Source organism: Nicotiana tabacum, chromosome 21 (genome assembly GCF_000715075.1).
Source record: "Nicotiana tabacum cultivar K326 chromosome 21, ASM71507v2, whole genome shotgun sequence".
Lineage (NCBI taxonomy): Eukaryota > Viridiplantae > Streptophyta > Magnoliopsida > Solanales > Solanaceae > Nicotiana > Nicotiana tabacum.
Genome location: NC_134100.1, coordinates 79,875,752 through 79,899,095, shown reverse-complemented (window position 1 = coordinate 79,899,095; position 23,344 = coordinate 79,875,752).

Genomic DNA, 23,344 nt, shown 5'->3' with positions numbered 1-23,344 from the left:
TGAATTCTGACGGCTCCTTTAATCTTTTGGAATGGTAGAAGGACAAAGAAAAATACTTTCCGGTTCTTTCAAGGATGGCCCGAGATATTTTAACTATTCAAGCTTCAACAGTGACATCGGAGAGCGCTTTCAGTCAAGCAAGACTTCAACTCGATGATTATAGAGCATCTATGAGGGAGAGCTTGGAAAAATCAGTACTTTTCAGAGATTGAATCCGTTCGGAAAGAAAAAATTTTGGACTTGCTGAATCACAACCAGAGGTAGACGAAGCTTACGAAGAAATGCTAGCTGAACTTGCGGAGGATTCTGCTTCGCCCGGAAGCAGTGATGACCAAGCTTCTTTTCCGCCACCACCAAAAAAAATCTTTCGGACCTTAATGGATTTATGAAGTTTGTAAGAGATACCATGTAACTTGTATGAACAAAAATTAGTATGTATTATGTAACCTGTATTTTGGCACATCTTGATTAGTTTCGTTTTCTTCTCAATGGTGGTATTAGCACCTTGTTGTGCTCATTCCATAGGGGGGAGGAAGACTAAGAAAGATATTGCCATATTTTTTTTATGCTATAATAAAATTCACTACAACGAATTTCATTATCAGTGATTAATTATTCTGTTACCTAAAATTCATATTTCGTCACAGAATGCTTTTTGTGACGAATTTTTTTTTGTCAAACTTTCGTCTCTAAAATACCGTCACTAATAGTATGCAACGACAACTTTATGTTTCGTCACTAAATAAAGTTATATTAACTACAAAATTTGTTTTTGTCTCCAAATACATAGTATTTATGATGAACTTGTTTGTCATAAAAAGTGTAAAAATTTTATAGTTAAAAGCATTGTGTCGTCGCTAAAAAGATCTTTAATACTAACGAATCTATTTTGTTACTAATTATCATTTTAATTGGTGACGATGTCGATTGTCTTTACAGCTATGCATAATTTGTAGTTAAAAGAATGTGATTTTGTCACTAAATGGTTATGCTTTATGTACAAAAGAAAAGTTTCGTCTCTAAATAGATAAATTAGTGACAAATTTGTTTGTCCGAGAAGGAAACAATTTCGTAGTTGAAAACTATTTTTGTGTCTCGACAAATGATACTATTAGTGATAAGACTAATTTGTCATTATATATTGTCTTAATTAGTGACAATTTCAATTGTCATTAAATATTAAGTTAATTTGTAGTTAAAATATATTTATATTATTAATATGAAGGCCATTTCTGGAGAAATAATTTTTTGTTACTAAATGTTTTTTTGCGAGAAATTGCATATATATATTTATCGCTTTGTAATCGCACTATTCAACACTGTAGTTAAATAGTTTGTTATTAGTTTCATGTCTATTCAGTTTTTTAAAATTAGCTTATGCAAATTTAAAACATCACAAAAATAAAATAGAAAACGTAATACCAAAAATTCATACAAAATCAGATATTAATACATCTATAATTATTCTAAGAAAAACATGTGACTACAAATTCATTGAGTAAATAAAGTGTAATAACTAAAGCATAAAAAGTCTAATTGAAATACATGAACAATGGTAAACTAAAAAAGACAAGCATGTTGCTTCCTCATGTGCCAATGCAGTGTCCCTTATCTACAAACTTCCCAGACACTTTTTAGACCTTCATATACCTGTGCGTAAAGAAAAAAATTTATAAATACTTTTGATTTCATTATTTTAAATAAAATATATCTTCAAACAGAAGTCATAAAACTAACTTTAATTAGTGAATCAATAATAATAAAATAAGAAAGAGATAGTAACTTCTATACAAAATCGTTAACTATACAATATACCCTACATCAAAAAATTTGAAGAACAAAAAAAGTATTTTAGAAAAAAACCCTATATCAATAGAAATTTACCTCCTCATCAAAAGAATATCAAGAATTCCTTCCTTAAGCCATAAATTAAGGCCCTCAATTATAACAAAAGACGATTTTCTCAGCAAAGGATTGTGGAGTTGCTCCTTGTGTTATTCAACTCCTGCATATAAACTAAAAAATAAAACATTGGTAAATGTTGTTAGAAAATTTTATTAGGTAGAGAAATTAAGAAAGTCAAAACCAAAGAGAGGAGTTGGTTTACCTGGTTATAGAGGTCGGGGATGATGGCACCTGCGATAGTTGGATGTGGATGGCCATTAGTTGGGATAACAGAAAGCAATTGGGAGAAAAGGAAGAAGAAGTAGAAAATAAATGGTACGAATTTCTCCTTCTTATTGGAGTCTATGTAGTTGTATTAGAATTGGATACCTCAAACTTATCTAAGTAGGAGATTGTTCGTGGTTTATAGGGCGGGAATGGATGAGAGAGGGAATTTTACACGAAAATATTGGAGGGAAGATAAAATAATTGAAAGTTAAATTTTGTTATTTTATCTTCCCTCCAATATTTTCATGTAAAATTCCCATAATTATGACTTCCTTAAATATTGAGATAAATTGTTTTTCGCGTTAATTCTTACCAAATATAATGATGGAGTTATGGCCAATTATTCTGAAAAAATAATTCAAAGTTATACAACAGAACTACGACAAAATTTTGTTGTAATAGCTTTTTACGAGATAAATATTTTATTTATTGCAAGGGATTAGCGACGAATTTTCCCTCATAATTTTAATAAATTAGATGTGGCCGATAAATTTACGTCAAGAAATAATCAAGACGGCAGATATTGTAACAATTATAGTATTTTATTTAAATGTTATAAATATTACAGTCTCTATAATTCCTCCGATTCTTCTTTTCAAGGATATAAAATAATTTTAGAGACCTTTGAACTTGATCTTGAATCTATATGGTTGCCACGAATGATAATCTTGAATTCAGCAAACAAATAATTTACATTCACATTCCTTGAATCTTAATTTATTCTTAGTTCTTAAGCGTGAGCTTGATCTCTCAAGTGTCTTGTCTAGTATCCCTTCTTGCATTTTTATTAAGTACTCTTTTATTTTTCTTTCTTTCTTTTTCATTGATTTATTCTTTCAAAATTTTCAAGGTCATATTAAAATTACTTTTCTTATTCTTTCACCGTAAAATTTTATATAATTAAATTAAATGTGTATATAAAACTAGTAACAATAGAGGATGTAGCATATAGTCAATGAATACCCCATCATTCTTTCAAAATTTTCAAGGTCATGTTAAAAAAACTTTTTATAATTATACTTTTTCCCTATTTTCAACTATAAATACCCCATCATTCTTTCATTTTTCTCACAAAATCATCAATCTCTCTCTAATTTTCTTCTATAATTGGATATAAACTTGCTATTGAGTCTATGAAAGAAAAGTTTAAAAAATATTTCTCCCTATTCCCCCTATTTATGGTGTTGCTGCTTTGTTAAATCCTTGTATGAAATTAGGAGGTCCTCAATTTTGGTATGAAATTATTTATAAAGGTTTAGCACTTGAAGATGAGGAGTTTTCTAAACTTCCGGAAGCAATAGCCTCAATTAGAATAAATGCTCAAACTATTTATAATGCTTATCAAGTTGCATTAGATTATGCTAGACCAAATGTTCCAACTCCTTCTTCTTCTGATTCTCAATCATCTAAAAGAACTGTGGGAGTAAGAGCACTTAGTGCTTGGGCGGGGTTTAGGGGTTCTCAAGGTTCTAGTAGTAGTGATTTTTTACAACTAAATGAGCTTGAAGTTTATCTGTCGCAGGGAATTGAAGAAGTGAATCTTGACGGCTCCTTTAATCTTTTGGAATGGTGGAAGGACAAAGAAAATACTTTCCGGTTCTTTCAAGGATGGCCCGAGATATTTTAACTATTCAAGATTCAATAGTGGCATCAGAGAGCGCTTTCAGTCAAGCAAGACTTCAACTCGATGATTATAGAGCATCTATGAGGGAGAACTTGGAAAAATCAGTACTTTTCAGAGATTGGATCCGTTCGGAAAGAAGAAATTTTAGACTTGCTGAATCACAACCAGAGGTAGACGAAGCTTACGAAGAAATGCTAGCTGAACTTGCGGAGGATTCTGCTTCGCCCGAAAGCGGTGATGACCAAGCTTCTTTTCCGCCACCACCAACAGAAATTCCTCCGGACCTTAATGGATTTATGAAGTTTGTAAGAGATACCATGTAACTTGTATGAACAAAAATTAGTATGTATTATGTAACCTGTATTTTGGCACATATTGGATTAGTTTTTTTTTCTTCTAGATGGTGGTATTAACACCTTGTTGTGCTCATTCCATAGGAGGGAGGAAGACTAAGAAAGATATTGCCATATTTTTTTAATGCTATAATAAAATTATAACGCATTGCTTTGAATATCTCTTTACAATATTTTTGTCTTTAAGTTTGAATTAATAATTTTAGGTCATAATTCTATAATAAAATTTACAAGAAATTGCCTTAGATATTTTTATTAATATTTTTTTTCTAATTTCTATAAAATTTCAAAAAAAATAATCCGTTGGGCCCACTTAGCGCGCTGGCCGGGACCGTTTATGTAATAATTCGGCCGGTCGTTTTGAGCCCTAGTGTGTCACTCAGCAGTTTGGGGCCATAAGTAGCTTCGCTTCAGGTATTACGACTTGTACGCGTGGTCGGAATTTAATTTCGGGAAGTTCGGAGTTGATTTGGAAAGAAAATTCTAATTTCGGAAGCTTTAAGTTGGAGAAATTGACTAAAGTATAATTTTTGAGTAGACGACCTCAGAATCGAGATTTGAAGGTTCCAACAGCTTGGTATGATAATTTTGGACTTAGACGTATGTCCGCATCGGGTTTTGGATGACCCGGGAGCGTTTCGGCGCCTATTGTGGAAGGTTGGCGTTTTGAAGAATTTCATAAATTTGAGTTGAAGTGTATTTCAATGATATCGACATCCGTTTGGTATTTCGAGTCTGGAAATAGCTCCGTATAGTGATTCTAGTATTGGGAGCGCGTCCGAATGTGGATTTGGAGGTTTGCAGGTCATTTCGGGGTCATTTGGCGAAAGTTGGAATTTTGAAGGTTTTTGAGAAGTTTGACCGGAAGTGTAATTTTTGATATCAGGGTCGGATTCCGATTTTGGAAGTTGGAGTAGGTCCGTAATGTCAATTATGACTTGTGCGCAAAATTTAAGGTCAATCGGACGTGATTTGATAGGTTTCGGCATCAATTGTAGAAGTTGAAGTTTCAAAGTTCACTAAATTTGAATTGGAGGGTGATTCGTATTTTTAGTATTGTTTGATGTGATTTAAAGGCTCGACTAAGTTCGTGATGTATTTTGGAACGTGTTGGTATATTTGGTTGAGGTTCCGAGGCCCTCGGGTGGATTCCGGATGGTTAACGGATCGAGTTTGGACTTGGATGAAATGCTGAGGCAGCTGATACCTGTTGCAATCGCACCTGCGTGAAAAGGGCCGCAGGTGAGAGCCACGGGTCGTAGGTGCGAAGGAGAGGAGGCTGGTCAGCAACCGCAGGTGCGGAACATTTGGGCGCACCTGCGAAGGCGCAGGTGCAAAGTGGGCAACGCAGGAGCGGGCGATGGGCGCAGGTGCGGCGCATGGATCAGAGAAGCGGACGCGCAGATGCGCTACATGGAGCGCAGATGCGGGAGCATTGGGCTGAGCTTGAACCGCACCTGCGATGAAATTTCCGCAGAAGTGGCTATTGCACCGCATGTGCGAGGATCGCTGGGCAGTGAGGTTTTATAAAATGGGGTTTTGGCTCATTTTCACTTCATTTCGTCCATGGGAGCCGATTTTGGAGCACTTTTGGAGTGCCATCTTTATCAACTATAATGGGATAAGTGATTTCTTCACATTGTGAATTAAATACTTGGTTTTTACATGGATTCAAGCATGAAAATTTGTAGAAATTTGGGATTTTGAAGAAAAATCTAAGAAATTGGTATTCTTGGAATTTGATCGCGAATTTGGGCATGAAATTGAGAATAAATTATATATTGGAGTTCGTAATGCTATGGGTAGTGTTTATCTTCGAAAATTGATGTCCAACACACAATGCAATATTTTTGGGTCCCAAAGAATATTGCCAACAAAGTCTACACTTTGCAAAGATGCTTATGCTTATGTGAGATGGACTCCATTTGACAAAATAATGGCCATATTACAAATCTCCACCTTGGCCTAATTTTGGATGATATAGTAAATTTGCTCCACCTTCTCCGCAAAAGCCCCAATGGGCATATGTCAAAATTTAATGCCATTAGAATCAGACAAGTTGTCTGATACCGAAACTGTAGTAAGGCCTATAACAATGGATCCCAATAAAGTATACAATGAACCAGATCTGTGTGCTTTCATGATCACAAGAGCACCATGAGAAACTTTCAGAACTCCACTTTCACCTGTGTACTTGCACCCAAGAGATTCTAGAGTGCCCAAAGAGATGAGATTTTTCTTCAAGTCAGGAACATGTCTAACATCAGTGAGAATTCTCACCACACCATCATGCATTTTGATTCGCACTGTACCTTTTTCAAAAACTTTGCAGGCAGCATTGTTGCCCATCAAGATAACTCCACCTCCAATAGATTCATATGTGGTAACTAAATACCGATTGTGACACATATGATAAGAACAACCCGAATCTAAAATCCACTCATTGTTAGATTTGAAACTATTATTAGTTGCTAAAAAAATAGTTCCCTCAGTCTCATCAGCAGCTACACTTGCTTCGGCAGTGTCATTATTTTTGTGCTCATTTTTCCTTTCCTTATGTTTTTCTTTATTTTTCAGCTTATAACATTCGGAGATATTGTGACCTTTCTTATGACAATAGCGACACTCTAAATTATTGTATCTGGATATGGAGTCGGATTTGCCCCTAACAAACAAGCCAACTTCCGCTTGAGTTCCACTAGCTTCCCTAGTAATATCACTATCTATCTGTTCTTTTGATTTTAAGATAGATTTAATATCCTTATAAGAGATATTATCCTTTGCATAAAGCATAGTATCTCTTATATGCTTAAAAGATGGGGGTAGAGAACGAAGTAATAACACGGCTTGATCCTCATCTTTAATTTCAGTATCTATATTAATTAAATCCATAAGAATGGAATCAAAAGTGTCAAGATGAGAGAGAATAGAGGTACCTTCACCCATACGAATTGTATAAAGCTTCTGCTTCAGGTTAAGTCTATTCTCTACCGTTCTCTTCATATATAAGGTTTTCAATTTTTCCCACGTGCCTTTAACTGTGGTTTCTACAGAAACTTCACGTAAAATCTCATTTGAGAGATTTAAAATGATACCTGCTTTTGCCTTTTTGTCTATGATGGCAAACTCCTTGTCCGTTATTTTATCCGGCTTCTTCTCCTTTCCTTGCAACGCCAAGTCTAAGCCATCCTGAATTAGGATAGCTTCCATCTTTAATTGCCACATTCCGAAGTTTGCACTTCGGTCAAATTTCTCAACATAGGTCTTTGTTAGAGTCATTTTGGCTATTGAAATTAACCCGGTTAGATTCGGCTCTGATACCAATTTATTAGGATCGGGAACCCGGGTAGTGCGGGATATAGTCAAACAACGGTATAATGGCAATAACAAAGACAATGGAAGTTGATAACAACGACAATTAAAGTAGATGAAGAAGACACAAATTTAACGTGGTTCGGTCAAAGTGACCTACGTCCACAAGCGGAGGGGAGCAATTTACTATAACAATAAGAGTGCAAAAGAGAGTACAAAATTAGAGCAAACACTCTAATTAATCCCAAATACCCTAAGAGAATAACCTCACAAGATCACTCCAAAAAAAGGGTTCACACAAGTGCCTCCCAACACTAACTCTCATACAAAACACTCTTAATAAAGGAAGGAAGGAAGGAAGAAACAAGAATTGAAGACAAGTCTTGTTGGTGTGTCTAAAATGAACTAATGGCCTTCCCTTTTATAGGCAAAAAAGTCTTGACCTCTTAGGTGTAAAAGAAGAGATACAACTTGTGCAAATGATGTCCAACACACAATGCAATATTTTTGGGTCCCAAAGAATATTGCCAACAAAGTCTACACTTTGCAAAGATGCTTATGCTTATGTGAGATGGACTCCATTTGACAAAATAATGGCCATATTACAAATCTCCACCTTGGCCTAATTTTGGATGATATAGTAAATTTGCTATATTAAAAGCACGAATGTCCTTAGTGAAATATCGTTTGCCTTTTTAACCCTTTAATAATTGAATTCACAGTGAATAGAATTATCATTTAATTATTTTTCTAATATATAAGAATAACTATTTAATAGTCTCTCTAATACTTAGGAATAGTCATTTAATTATTTTTCTAATATTTAGGACTTTGATATGTAAAATCATATATTCCACTACTTTCAGTTTTCTTCCGGCTCTAGCAGTCCTTCCCAATCAACTTATTTTTGGGTTTTATTAATTAAAACAAAAGAGATGTGAATGGAAAATTGCGGGAAAAGAAATGGAGGGAAATGAAATTTTGAATTAGTCCCTTTTACAAGTCCCTCATTGGATAGGAAAAGGAAAATTCTTGTACTTATATATAGAAGCACTCCTTCTAGCTCTTAAAGAGTTGAGAAGAGAGCAATTTTTGCGTCGTCGTCGTCGTCGCCCACTCGGATTTTGTTTCGGATTTGGTCAATTGATATGATTGATTGTTAATTTTTTAGACCAAATTTATTTTCTTTTTCCGTTATTTAATATTTCCTTTCCTAATATTTTTGCGCGGAAAATATTAATTTGGAATTTCGCGGCATTATTTTTCAATGGTCAAATTCGCAACCAAATATTCGTCGAATAGATACCTCTTCAAACGAACAAGAACCTTTGCACTTGTTGGGACTCAACTTTGTTGGCTATAAATAGAGAGGCTCAGCCTCATTTTTCACCACCGAATCTGAAAATCTCTCCCCTCTATCTTCTGCATTCTACATTATTTTTTCAAAGCAAAAACTTAAGCATTTTGTGTGATTTGCTCCGCCATTTGAGTTCGCCGAAGTTCTGTTATTTGAAGTGCCTCTATCACAGAATAGTTATTACGTTCTATCCTGGGAGAAATTAATCTGAAGCTTTAGGCAACCGTGAGGGGATTGAATTCCTTAAGGACACACAAGAAACTTGTAGGCTCCGAATTTTTTGTTTTTGTTTTATTAAACTAACGTCTTCTGATTTTCTGATTTTGAATACAGAGTACGTAACAAGATTAAGGAATTTATTATATTTCTATGTTCATCTTACTTTCTGATTTGGGAGATTAAAATCCAAGCGATTTTCTACTCCCGTTTTGGAGATTAAAATCTTCGAATTTTCTACTTCAGTTTGAGATTAAAGTCTTTATGACTTTCTACTCAATCTGAGATTAAAATCCTTATAATTTTCTACCCGGTTGTTTATATTCGGTTTGAAGATATAAAATTTTCATCGAGGTACTAATTCTGGTTGTGTCAATTTCTTTTACAGAAAAATAACAACAAGTACGGAACAACAAAATGGTTCTGTTGGGACTACTACTACTGCTGTGGCTACTGCGTCTTCAAGTCGCACAAGGCTTGCACCGGCGATGTCACCGAGAAAATACCGGAAAATGTTTCAGTGTGTACTTCGAATGGTGGCAGTAGAAAATGTTCTTCTACTTGACCACACTCAATTTTCAGCGCTTTATCAGCAAGGACGTCCCGTTTTGGGAGAAGAAACTCGAGATAATGAGTGGTTTGTGGTAACGGAGGCGTGATGCTCAATCCACTAGGTTTCTGATGCTCAATCTTTACTTGTTGACAATTAGGACACTGGGCTACAAATTCTGCAATAGACTTCTTCATGTTATCCCACCAATACTGCTCCTTAACGTCATGATACATCTTTGTCGAGCCAGGATGGATAGAATATCGGGACTGGTGAATCTCAATCATAATCTTCTCTCGCAACCCTGCCACACTAGGTACACATAATCGGCCCTGGTATCTCAGTGTCCCATATCCTCCGATCTTGAAAGCTGTAATCTTACACTGCTGAATTCCCTCTCTCAATCTTACTAAGGTAGGATCTTCATATTGCCGTGCTTTTACCTCGGCTACCAAAGATGATTCTGCTATATTCTGTACAGTAACACCTCCGTCATCAGAGTCCAACAATCTGATTCTCATATTGGCCAGCTGGTGAAGCTCTTTGGTCAACCCTTGTCTACCTGCCTCAATATGTATTAAGCTTCCCATTGACTTACGGCTGAGAGCGTCTGCCACAACATTAGCTTTACCGGGATGGTACAATATCTCGACATCGTAGTCTTTCAGTAATTCAAGCCACCTACGCTGCCTCAAATTCAACTCCTTCTGCTTGAAGATGTATTGTAAACTCTTGTGATCTGTGTAGATGTCAACATGGACGCCGTATAAGTAGTGCCGCCATATCTTCAAAGCATATATTACTGCAGCCAATTCCAAATCATGAGTCGGGTAATTCTTTTCATGCTTCTTCAATTGTCTTGATGCATAAGCAATCACCTTCCCACGTTGCATCAATACGCACCCCAAACCTATACCTGAGGCATCACAGTATACCACATAACCTTCTGTTCCTTCTGGGAGAGTGAGCACTGGCGCGGATGTCAATCGATTCTTTAGCTCCTGAAAACTATGTTCACAAGCATCAGACCACTGGAACTTGGTAGCTTTCTGTGTTAACTTAGTCAATGGTGCTGATATAGAGGAAAACCCTTCTACAAACCGCCTATAATATCCTGCTAGCCCCAGGAAGCTGCGGACTTCTGACGGTGTTGTAGGTCTCGGCCAATTCTTTACTGCATCGATCTTCTGAGTGTCGACACTAATACCCTCATCAGATATCACATGGCCAAGGAATGCTACTGAGTTTTGCAAGAATTCACATTTAGAGAGCTTAGCTTATAACTTATGACCCTGAAGGGTCTGGGCATAAGCCTGAATACGGGAAATATCCATGCCCTCTACCAAGGAGGCTGTTGTGCACTCATTTATCAGATGTGGTCCCAACCCGTTCACGAACAGGTTCACCCTATCACTCATCTCGGCCACCATATGGGGAGTATACCTTGCTAAAGAATCAAACTGTATACTATACTCTCGTACACTCATATTACCCTGTCGAAGGTTCAAGAACTTATCAGCTCTAGCTCGTCGTATCTCAGCTGGCAAGTAGTGACGAAGAAAGGCCTCAGAAAATTCCTTCCACACGACTGGAGGAGCATTTGGACCCCTAAATCTCTCCCAACTATCATACTATAAAATCGCTAAATCCCGTAACTGATAAGAAGCCAACTCTACTGCCTCCGTATCACTAGCATGCATAACCCACAATGTACAATGAACCTGATTAATAAATGTTTGCGGGTCCTCCTTGGGGTCTGATCCGGTAAACACTGGAGGGTCTAGATTAATAAAATCACGAACTCTCGCACTAACCGGTTTATCAGTAGCATCGGTATTCTGCCTCTGAGCCTGAGCAGCTACCAAGCTAGTCAACAACTGCACCGCACTGCGCATATCGTGGTCTGTAGTGCCAGACGGAGGAACTGGATGTACTGGGTGCCTCCTAATATCCTCTGTAGGAGACAGAGAGGTATGAGACGGCATCTCACTCTGAGGCTCACTTTGGCCTGCTATGGCTGGAGGCACCTGAATGTTACCCTCTCCCACAGCTGTATCAAGCCGTTTACTAATCGCTTGCTTCCTAGTCGAAGGCATCGCTAAAAGAAAACAAGGTGAATATTAGATATGAACACTTACGACTCAACTCTACGCACGATCTAGATTCAGGAAGAAGGTAACAACCCTAGATGTCACGTAGCCTCCTGATTATAAATGTGGCGCGCTACACATCCATAATCAAAACTCTACTAGACACGGCTCATAGACAACCCCTAGGACAGACTTGCTCTGATACCAAGTTTGTCACGACCCAACTGGAGGGTCATGACTAGCACCCGGGCCATACTTGCCGAGCACCAACGTACATTTTATCTAACCTTCCTTATTATCTTTAAGGGTCGACAAGATCAATATAAATAGTAGACATGGATCATGAACATCCAACAATGAAAGATAATGTCATGAACATACATAACATGGGACGACAAGACTGTCAAGAAACTATATATAAGGTACGAGCTATCATGATGCCATGAAAGACTATACAACAAAAATCAGCCAAAAAGACATTCTAAACCATACATAAGTCGACACCTGTCTATGAGCCTCTAAAAGAACATAAGTGCTACAACATTGCCGGAACAGGGCCCCGACATACCCATAAGGTCTATAACAAAAATGCATACCAAGACCACGGCAAGTCCGGAGAAGGGATCTCGCCAATAACCGCTGAACTGGACAGCCTACTGTGGTGGGGGAGCTACGTCTACCTGTCTATCAGGACCTGCAGCACGACATGCAGCGTCCACAAATAAAAAGGACGTCAGTACGAATAAAGTACTGAGTATGTGAGGCAAGAAAGCATAAGTAAGAACAGTAATGTAAACACGGATAGAGAATATACAACCTGTGACATCTGGGTACCTCTGAGGGCTACTGACATGAAATACATGATACATATATATATATATATATATATATATATACATAAACTTTTAAAACATACGCCTTTGTGGGCATCACCATCATCATATCGTACCCGGCCATAATAGGCTCGGTAAAACGTACCCGGCCATCATAGGGCTCGGTAGAATCGTACCCGGCCACGTGGAGCTCGGTAAAACCCAACTGATCAGTGGTTGCACAATAGGTGCCATACCCGGCCGACTATAGCGCGGCTCGGTAGAGTAAAATAGATACATATATATGATGCATGCTGGACTCATTGGAATCACATTTTGAACCTTTCGGAGTGACGTAAGGTCGGTATCCTTCGTACACGTTATTAGGATTAACTCTTCATTAAGAAACTTATAAGAATCAGGAACTACCAACAACATTGATAATATAAGAATAAGAGAAGTAACATCAATACCAATCGTTTCATAAGAAGGGCAGCAATGTAAGTACTGCTAGCTTCTAAGAGTAGAGTATCTTTGGGAGCTCGTTCATTACATTATGTACAATCGGAGTCGTGCAAAAGAATGAAGGGGATAGACTCACATACCTTGTATATACTGCCCAACCTCAAGCTATGCAAATATCACGACTCCTTAGTCTACAATAAGACAAATGACACTATCATTATCGTTTAAGCGTCGTAACTATTATGTATCGACCACAACCTATTTTACGATGAAACGGACAGCACCTCCCCTATTTATATGACTTCCCACAAGTCAATACAATCACCAAACAGCCCAAACAACATCATTAATAATCATATTGAGCCTCCAAAACAGTCCACCAACCAACAATATTACTACCAAGCTTTTCGATATATATTTCACAAGTTCTAGCTTCAACGACTTAGCTGCAACTTGGATAATCTTAAATATATATAGAGTAAGAGGTTCCTTACCTTTAAACAGAAAGAACAACTCCAATTTGACCTTAATTTTCCACGAAATATCCCTTCAATTCTGCCACAAGAACAAGGAAGCGAAACTAGCAATTAATTCGGGTTTTTCGGCACAAGAATTACTTTAGAAGACTTGAAATCACCTAGGGTTGATATTAAAAACTTGAAGGTATATTTACAGGACATAAAACACTTAAAACAACCTCCCACACGAGCTGGAACAACACAAAAATCAGCAACAACAAGAAGAACAAGAAACTTACTAGCGCCACGGGATTCCCGATATTTGATTTGTGTTGTTTGCCCTTTGTTTGGGTCTTGGATCATGAGAGAACCTTGAGAGAGTATTTTTAGGGTTCTAAGGTCTGAATATACTGAAAAATAATGACTTAAAACGGGGTTGAGGTATCTTATATATATCCATATTTCTTAAACCGCCTATGTGGGCCCCATAGAGAGCTGCTTGGTGCACTCTCACGAAAATGCGAATATCTCTCTATTCCGAGATCGTATCGACAAACGGTTTAATGCGTTGGAAACTAGACTCATAGATCTTTAATTTTATAGGTAGATCACCCCATAATTCCAAGCACATTGGGAGAAAAATACAGTAACATTTGACCTAAAGTTTAAATAAAATTATAAACCTAAGTTGCGACAACTTTTATCGACTTTTATTTCATAACTCGCTTGACTTCAAGACTTATGATGCGGATATTATATGATTCAAATAAATTAAAACAAGACCTCTTGGGACAGTTAATCACCTCTAGTGTTATCCGAAAATACGGGTTACAACATCCTTGATTCGTTTAACTTCTAATATTTGTTAACCACTCTTATACACCCTTGTATCGTTTAAGACCAATAGGATTAACTTCTTATCATCTCAAAGATAATCTCTTCTTGGATTTACATCGACTAACTTACGACGTGATCTATGGTATGCGAATTTGGGTTGTAACACCCTCTGCCCCTTAGGAACATTCGTCCTCGAATGTAAGGGTTTATGGGGTGTCTAACTCATCGTGGATTCCGACGGAGATTTCCGGCTGAGTTTCCCCCATAAAATGGACACTAGCCAAACTTGCAAGCAGTTAAACCCAACCTATGGCCTTACAAGACTATACAAAGCATTATGGATATGTACATTATCTGCATATCACCATTTTGTATTAAAAAAAAGAGTATTCACAAGCTATTGCTTACCTCATAGAGCCGTTTCACCTTATAATGCGTCCTTCTTTCCCCCGGCATCCTCGTTATCTTCACTCTGGAATAGGTAAGGGTATTTAGACTTCATCTCCTCTTCTGCTTCCCATGTCCTTTCTTCTATATTCTTGTTCCTCCATAATACTTTCACGGAAGCTACATCCTTTGTTCTCAGCTTGCGGACTTGTCGATCTAATATAGCCACTGGCACTTCATCATATGATAGATCCTTTGTAACTTGTACATCTTTGATAGGGACGACCCGAGAAGGGTCTCCAATACATTTCCTCAACATAGATACATGGAATACCGGGTGGACAAATTCCAATTCAGATGGCAATTCTAACTCGTAAGCAACCTGTCCAATTCGTCGAAGAATTTTTTACGGCCCAATATACCGCGGACTCAACTTACCCTTTTTCCCAAAACGCATAACACCCTTCATTGGCGAGATCTTCAGGAAAACCCAATCACCAACCTCAAATTCCAGATCACGACGTCGGACGTCGGAATAAGACTTTTGCCTGCTTTGTGCCGTCCTCAGTCTCTCTTGTATCACTTTCACCTTCTCAATGGCTTGGTGAATCAAATCTGGCCCATATAATTCTGTCTCACCGACTTCGAACCATCTAACTGGTGATCTACATCTCCTCCCGTACAGTGCCTCATACGGGGCCATTTTAATACTGGAATGGTAGCTATTATTGTAGGCAAATTCTATAAGTGCCAGATGGTCATCCCAATTCCCCTTGAAATCTAGAACACATGCTCGTAGCATATCTTCAAGCGTCTGGATGGTACGTTCAGCCTGTCCGTCAGTCTGCGGATGGAATGCAGTGCTGAGATTTACTTGTGTGCCTAAACCCTTCTGAAAAGACCTCCAAAAGTTAGCCGTAAATTGAGCTCCTCGGTCTGATATAATAGATACCGGCACACCATGAAGCCTAACAATCTCCTTGATATACAACTTCGCATAATCTTCAGCCGTGTAAGTTGTCTTAACTGGCAGAAAATGGGCAGATTTTGTAAGTCGATCAACTATCACCCAGATGGAGTCAAACTTATGATAAGAGCGAGGTAATCCAATAATGAAGTCCATATTAATCACCTCCCATTTCCAGGTCGGAATCTCTATATTCTGAATCAATCCACTAGGTTTCTGATGCTCAATCTTTACTTGTTGACAATTAGGACACTGGGCTACAAATTCTGCAATAGACTTCTTCATGTTATCCCACCAATACTGCTCCTTAACGTCATGATACATCTTTGTCGAGCCAGGATGGATAGAATATCGGGACTGGTGAATCTCAATCATAATCTTCTCTCGCAACCCTGCCACACTAGGTACACATAATCGGCCCTGGTATCTCAGTGTCCCATATCCTCCGATCTTGAAAGCTGTAATCTTACACTGCTGAATTCCCTCTCTCAATCTTACTAAGGTAGGATCTTCATATTGCCGTGCTTTTACCTCGGCTACCAAAGATGATTCTGCTATATTCTGTACAGTAACACCTCCGTCATCAGAGTCCAACAATCTGATTCTCATATTGGCCAGCTGGTGAAGCTCTTTGGTCAACCCTTGTCTACCTGCCTCAATATGTATTAAGCTTCCCATTGACTTACGGCTGAGAGCGTCTGCCACAACATTAGCTTTACCGGGATGGTACAATATCTCGACATCGTAGTCTTTCAGTAATTCAAGCCACCTACGCTGCCTCAAATTCAACTCCTTCTGCTTGAAGATGTATTGTAAACTCTTGTGATCTGTGTAGATGTCAACATGGACGCCGTATAAGTAGTGCCGCCATATCTTCAAAGCATATATTACTGCAGCCAATTCCAAATCATGAGTCGGGTAATTCTTTTCATGCTTCTTCAATTGTCTTGATGCATAAGCAATCACCTTCCCACGTTGCATCAATACGCACCCCAAACCTATACCTGAGGCATCACAGTATACCACATAACCTTCTGTTCCTTCTGGGAGAGTGAGCACTGGCGCGGATGTCAATCGATTCTTTAGCTCCTGAAAACTATGTTCACAAGCATCAGACCACTGGAACTTGGTAGCTTTCTGTGTTAACTTAGTCAATGGTGCTGATATAGAGGAAAACCCTTCTACAAACCGCCTATAATATCCTGCTAGCCCCAGGAAGCTGCGGACTTCTGACGGTGTTGTAGGTCTCGGCCAATTCTTTACTGCATCGATCTTCTGAGTGTCGACACTAATACCCTCATCAGATATCACATGGCCAAGGAATGCTACTGAGTTTTGCAAGAATTCACATTTAGAGAGCTTAGCTTATAACTTATGACCCTGAAGGGTCTGGGCATAAGCCTGAATACGGGAAATATCCATGCCCTCTACCAAGGAGGCTGTTGTGCACTCATTTATCAGATGTGGTCCCAACCCGTTCACGAACAGGTTCACCCTATCACTCATCTCGGCCACCATATGGGGAGTATACCTTGCTAAAGAATCAAACTGTATACTATACTCTCGTACACTCATATTACCCTGTCGAAGGTTCAAGAACTTATCAGCTCTAGCTCGTCGTATCTCAGCTGGCAAGTAGTGACGAAGAAAGGCCTCAGAAAATTCCTTCCACACGACTGGAGGAGCATTTGGACCCCTAAATCTCTCCCAACTATCATACTATAAAATCGCTAAATCCCGTAACTGATAAGAAGCCAACTCTACTGCCTCCGTATCACTAGCATGCATAACCCACAATGTACAATGAACCTGATTAATAAATGTTTGCGGGTCCTCCTTGGGGTCTGATCCGGTAAACACTGGAGGGTCTAGATTAATAAAATCACGAACTCTCGCACTAACCGGTTTATCAGTAGCATCGGTATTCTGCCTCTGAGCCTGAGCAGCTACCAAGCTAGTCAACAACTGCACCGCACTGCGCATATCGTGGTCTGTAGTGCCAGACGGAGGAACTGGATGTACTGGGTGCCTCCTAATATCCTCTGTAGGAGACAGAGAGGTATGAGACGGCATCTCACTCTGAGGCTCACTTTGGCCTGCTATGGCTGGAGGCACCTGAATGTTACCCTCTCCCACAGCTGTATCAAGCCGTTTACTAATCGCTTGCTTCCTAGTCGAAGGCATCGCTAAAAGAAAACAAGGTGAATATTAGATATGAACACTTACGACTCAACTCTACGCACGATCTAGATTCAGGAAGAAGGTAACAACCCTAGATGTCACGTAGCCTCCTGATTATAAATGTGGCGCGCTACACATCCATAATCAAAACTCTACTAGACACGGCTCATAGACAACCCCTAGGACAGACTTGCTCTGATACCAAGTTTGTCACGACCCAACTGGAGGGTCATGACTAGCACCCGGGCCATACTTGCCGAGCACCAACGTACATTTTATCTAACCTTCCTTATTATCTTTAAGGGTCGACAAGATCAATATAAATAGTAGACATGGATCATGAACATCCAACAATGAAAGATAATGTCATGAACATACATAACATGGGACGACAAGACTGTCAAGAAACTATATATAAGGTACGAGCTATCATGATGCCATGAAAGACTATACAACAAAAATCAGCCAAAAAGACATTCTAAACCATACATAAGTCGACACCTGTCTATGAGCCTCTAAAAGAACATAAGTGCTACAACATTGCCGGAACAGGGCCCCGACATACCCATAAGGTCTAACAAAAATGCATACCAAGACCACGGCAAGTCCGGAGAAGGGATCTCGCCAATAACCGCTGAACTGGACAGCCTACTGTGGTGGGGGAGCTACGTCTACCTGTCTATCAGGACCTGCAGCACGACATGCAGCGTCCACAAATAAAAAGGACGTCAGTACGAATAAAGTACTGAGTATGTGAGGCAAGAAAGCATAAGTAAGAACAGTAATGTAAACACGGATAGAGAATATACAACCTGTGACATCTGGGTACCTCTGAGGGCTACTGACATGAAATACATGATACATACATATATATATATATACATACATATATATACATAAACTTTTAAAACATACGCCTTTGTGGGCATCACCATCATCATATCGTACCCGGCCATAATAGGCTCGGTAAAACATACCCGGCCATCATAGGGCTCGGTAGAATCGTACCCGGCCACGTGGAGCTCGATAAAACCCAACTGATCAGTGGTTGCACAATAGGTGCCATACCCGGCCGACTATAGCGCGGCTCGGTAGAGTAAAATAGATACATATATATGATGCATGCTGGACTCATTGGAATCACATTTTGAACCTTTCGGAGTGACGTAAGGTCGGTATCCTTCGTACACGTTATTAGGATTAACTCTTCATTAAGAAACTTATAAGAATCAGGAACTACCAACAACATTGATAATATAAGAATAAGAGAAGTAACATCAATACCAATCGTTTCATAAGAAGGGCAGCAATGTAAGTACTGCTAGCTTCTAAGAGTAGAGTATCTTTGGGAGCTCGTTCATTACATTATGTACAATCGAAGTCGTGCAAAAGAATGAAGGGGATAGACTCACATACCTTGTATATACTGCCCAACCTCAAGCTATGCAAATATCACGACTCCTTAGTCTACAATAAGACAAATGACACTATCATTATCGTTTAAGCGTCGTAACTATTATGTATCGACCACAACCTATTTTACGATGAAACGGACAGCACCTCCCCTATTTATATGACTTCCCACAAGTCAATACAATCACCAAACAGCCCAAACAACATCATTAATAATCATATTGAGCCTCCAAAACAGTCCACCAACCAACAACATTACTACCAAGCTTTTCGATATATATTTCACAAGTTCTAGCTTCAACGACTTAGCTGCAACTTGGATAATCTTAAATATATATAGAGTAAGAGGTTCCTTACCTTTAAACAGAAAGAACAACTCCAATTTGACCTTAATTTTCCCCGAAATATCCCTTCAATTCTGCCACAAGAACAAGGAAGCGAAACTAGCAATTAATTCGGGTTTTTCGGCACAAGAATTACTTTAGAAGACTTGAAATCACCTAGGGTTGATATTAAAAACTTGAAGGTGTATTTACAGGACATAAAATACTTAAAACAACCTCCCACACGAGCTGGAACAACACAAAAATCAGCAACAACAAGAAGAACAAGAAACTTACTAGCGCCACGGGATTCCCGATATTTGATTTGTGTTGTTTGCCCTTTGTTTGGGTCTTGGATCATGAGAGAACCTTGAGAGAGTATTTTTAGGGTTCTAAGGTCTGAATATACTGAAAAATAATGACTTAAAACGGGGTTGAGGTATCTTATATATATCCATATTTCTTAAACCGCCTATGTGGGCCCCATAGAGAGCTGCTTGGCGCACTCTCACGAAAACGCGAATATCTCTCTATTCCGAGATCGTATCGACAAACGGTTTAATGCGTTGGAAACTAGACTCATAGATCTTTAATTTTATAGGTAGATCACCCCATAATTCCAAGCACATTGGGAGAAAAATACAGTAACATTTGACCTAAAGTTTAAGTAAAATTATAAACCTAAGTTGCGACAACTTTTATCGACTTTTATTTCATAACTCGCTTGACTTCAAGACTTATGATGCGGATATTATATGATTCAAATACATTAAAACAAGACCTCTTGGGACAGTTAATCACCTCTAGTGTTATCCGAAAATACGGGTTACAACATCCTTGATTCGTTTAACTTCTAATATTTGTTAACCACTCTTATACACCCTTGTATCGTTTAAGACCAATAGGATTAACTTCTTATCATCTCAAAGATAATCTCTTCTTGGATTTACATCGACTAACTTACGACGTGATCTATGGTATGCGAATTTGGGTTGTAACATCAAAACTTTACGGATAATGATTAATTTGGATGTATTGACTAAGTTTGAATGTAATAACTCGAAATGTCAAATATGTGTGGAATCAAAGTATGTTAAACATCCTTATAAGTCAGTTGAAATGAATTCAAATCATTTAGACTTAATTCACACAAATATTTGCGACATGAAGTCAATAACATCTCGCAGTGGAAAAAAGTATTTCAAAACTTTTATTGACGATAGTACTAGCTATTGCTATATTTATTTAGTTAATAGTAAAATTGAAGCAATTGATGCATTCAAGCAATACAAAAATGAAGTTGAAACGCAACTAAACAAGAAGATCAAAATGATAAGAAGTGATAGGGATGACGAATATGAATCTCCTTTTAAGAAATATATTTGAAATATGACATTATTCACTAAACAACTGCCCCTTACTCACAACAATCTAATGGAATTGCATAAAGAAAGAATAGAATGTTAAAGGAGATAATGAATGCCTTGTTAATAAGTTTTGGTTTACCTCAGAACTAGTGGGGGAAGCTATTCTTACAGGTAACCAAATACTCAATCGAGTTCCCCACAGCAAAACGCAATACATTCCATACGAAAAATGTAAAGGAAGGAAACCCAACTTAAAATATTTTAAAGTGTGGGGGTGTTGGGCTAAAGTGCTCCCTAAACCCAAAAGGGTAAAGATTGGACCAAAAACCGTTGATTGCATTTTTATAGGATATGCAACAAATAGTAAGGCATATCTTTTCTAGTTCATAAATCAGAAAATCCTGACATTCATATTAATACAGTAATTGAATCAAATAATGCTGAATTCTTTGAAAATATTTATTCGTATAAGGAGGAATGTGAGTCGTCTACTGAAAAATCTAAGCGACCTCGGGAAAAAGCAAAGAAAAGTATGATTAATGAGGAAAATCCAAGACCTAGTAAATGTCAAAGGACGGTTACTTCCTTTGGACCAGATTTTCTGGCATTCTTGTGGGAAAATGAGCCTCAAATGTTCAAAGAAGCAATGTCTTCCTTAGAAGCACAATATCAGAAAGAGGCAGTCAATAGTGAGATAAAATCGATATTATGTAATCATACTTGAGAATTGGTTGATCTTCCCCCAGGAAATAAATCTTTGGGTTCTAAGTGGATTTTCAAAAGAAAAATGAAAGTTGATGGTACTATTGACAAATATAAGGCAAGGTTTAAACAACGAGAAGGTCTTGATTACTTTAATACATACTCACTGGTAATGAGGATTACATCTATCCGGGTGTTAATAGCATTACTTGTTGTGTATGGCCTTCAAATCAATCAGATGGATGTAAAGACAACCTTCTTAAATGGATATTTGGAGGAAGAAATTTATATGGAATGTCAAGACCCAAATTCTCCTATAGGCCGTGATGGCGCCCAACGCTAGCGCTAGGCAAGCCAACAATGAACTAACCACATGATTGCTTCTTTTAATATTATTAAAATATCTAATCTTTAATTAATACATAAATAGGAAGTAAAAATTTAATAAGATGAGAGATAAAAACTTTTAAGATCAAATGAGATAAGTAAAAAACCCAAAAATTATCATGTGTCTACTAGCAAATTTTTCAAGACCTGGTGTCACAAGTGTATGAGCTACTAGTAGAATATACAAAAGAATACTACACTGCTGTCTGAAGTGAAATAGATAGAAAATACAAGGAAAAGAAAGACTTCGGCTGCTGTAGAACAGGCTCGGAAGGCAGCTCACCGCAAAGTCTCGTAATAGTCAAGGATGCGTGCCAGACTGATATCCAGATGCACCTGCCTCAGATCCTACACATTTAGTGCAAAAGTGTAGCGTGAGTACATAAACAACATGTACCCAGTAAGTATCTAGTCTAACCTCGAAGAAGTAGTGACGAGGGGTCGACTTCGACACTTACTATGGGCCAACAATAAAATATATAAAATTATAATTAAACATGGGATATAGATGATAATAGAACTCGGAAGCAAGAAATATTAAACAATCCTTTCACCGATAGTAAGTACCAAATTAATTTTCCTTATTTAACCATTTAATCTCTCAAGCCAATGAAACAATATCAAATATAATTGAGCTCCCGGTATTGTTACGCACGAATTATGCCAAGACGTACGACCCGATCCAAAATATATGTACATATACTGTGTGCACTGCCGAGGGTCGAACGACACGAACCATAGATGAATCTATTAGCCTGCCGAGGCGAACCACCCGCTCCCATGAGATTATTGAAAATTTACCCCGCTCGCGGAACATACTTGTGACGTAAATGAACATAGATTTCTCAAGTTATCATAATGTCCCTCAATTCTTTCCAAAACAAGAAATTCAACTAGAAACTTTTAAAATCTTGAAACTCTCAATCTTAGCTCTATTTAAGGAAATTAGTAAGCATAATCAAATAATGGTGTCAACAAAGCATGGCGTGAACCTAAAACTTCTCGGACATAAGCATAATTAGTAGCTACGTACGGACTCTCGTCACCTCGTGCGTACGTAGCCCCCCACAAATAGAAGCACATATTAATTAAATTCACCTATGGGGTTAATTCCCTCTTACAAGGTTAGAAAAAAGACTTACCTCATCTCAAAGCCTACTTTCCGGTCCAAGATTGTGCTTAAACCCTCAATTCAGTGCCAAACGACTTGAAACTAGTCAAATGTTATATAAAATAGTCAATACATGTTCAAAAGTTCATATCCTAATTATTAAAGTGATTACCCAATCCCAATTGAAGAATTCCTAAAATTCACCCCGGGTCCACATGCCCGGATTCCGGAAATTTTCGAAGAAAGTTGTTACCCATAAC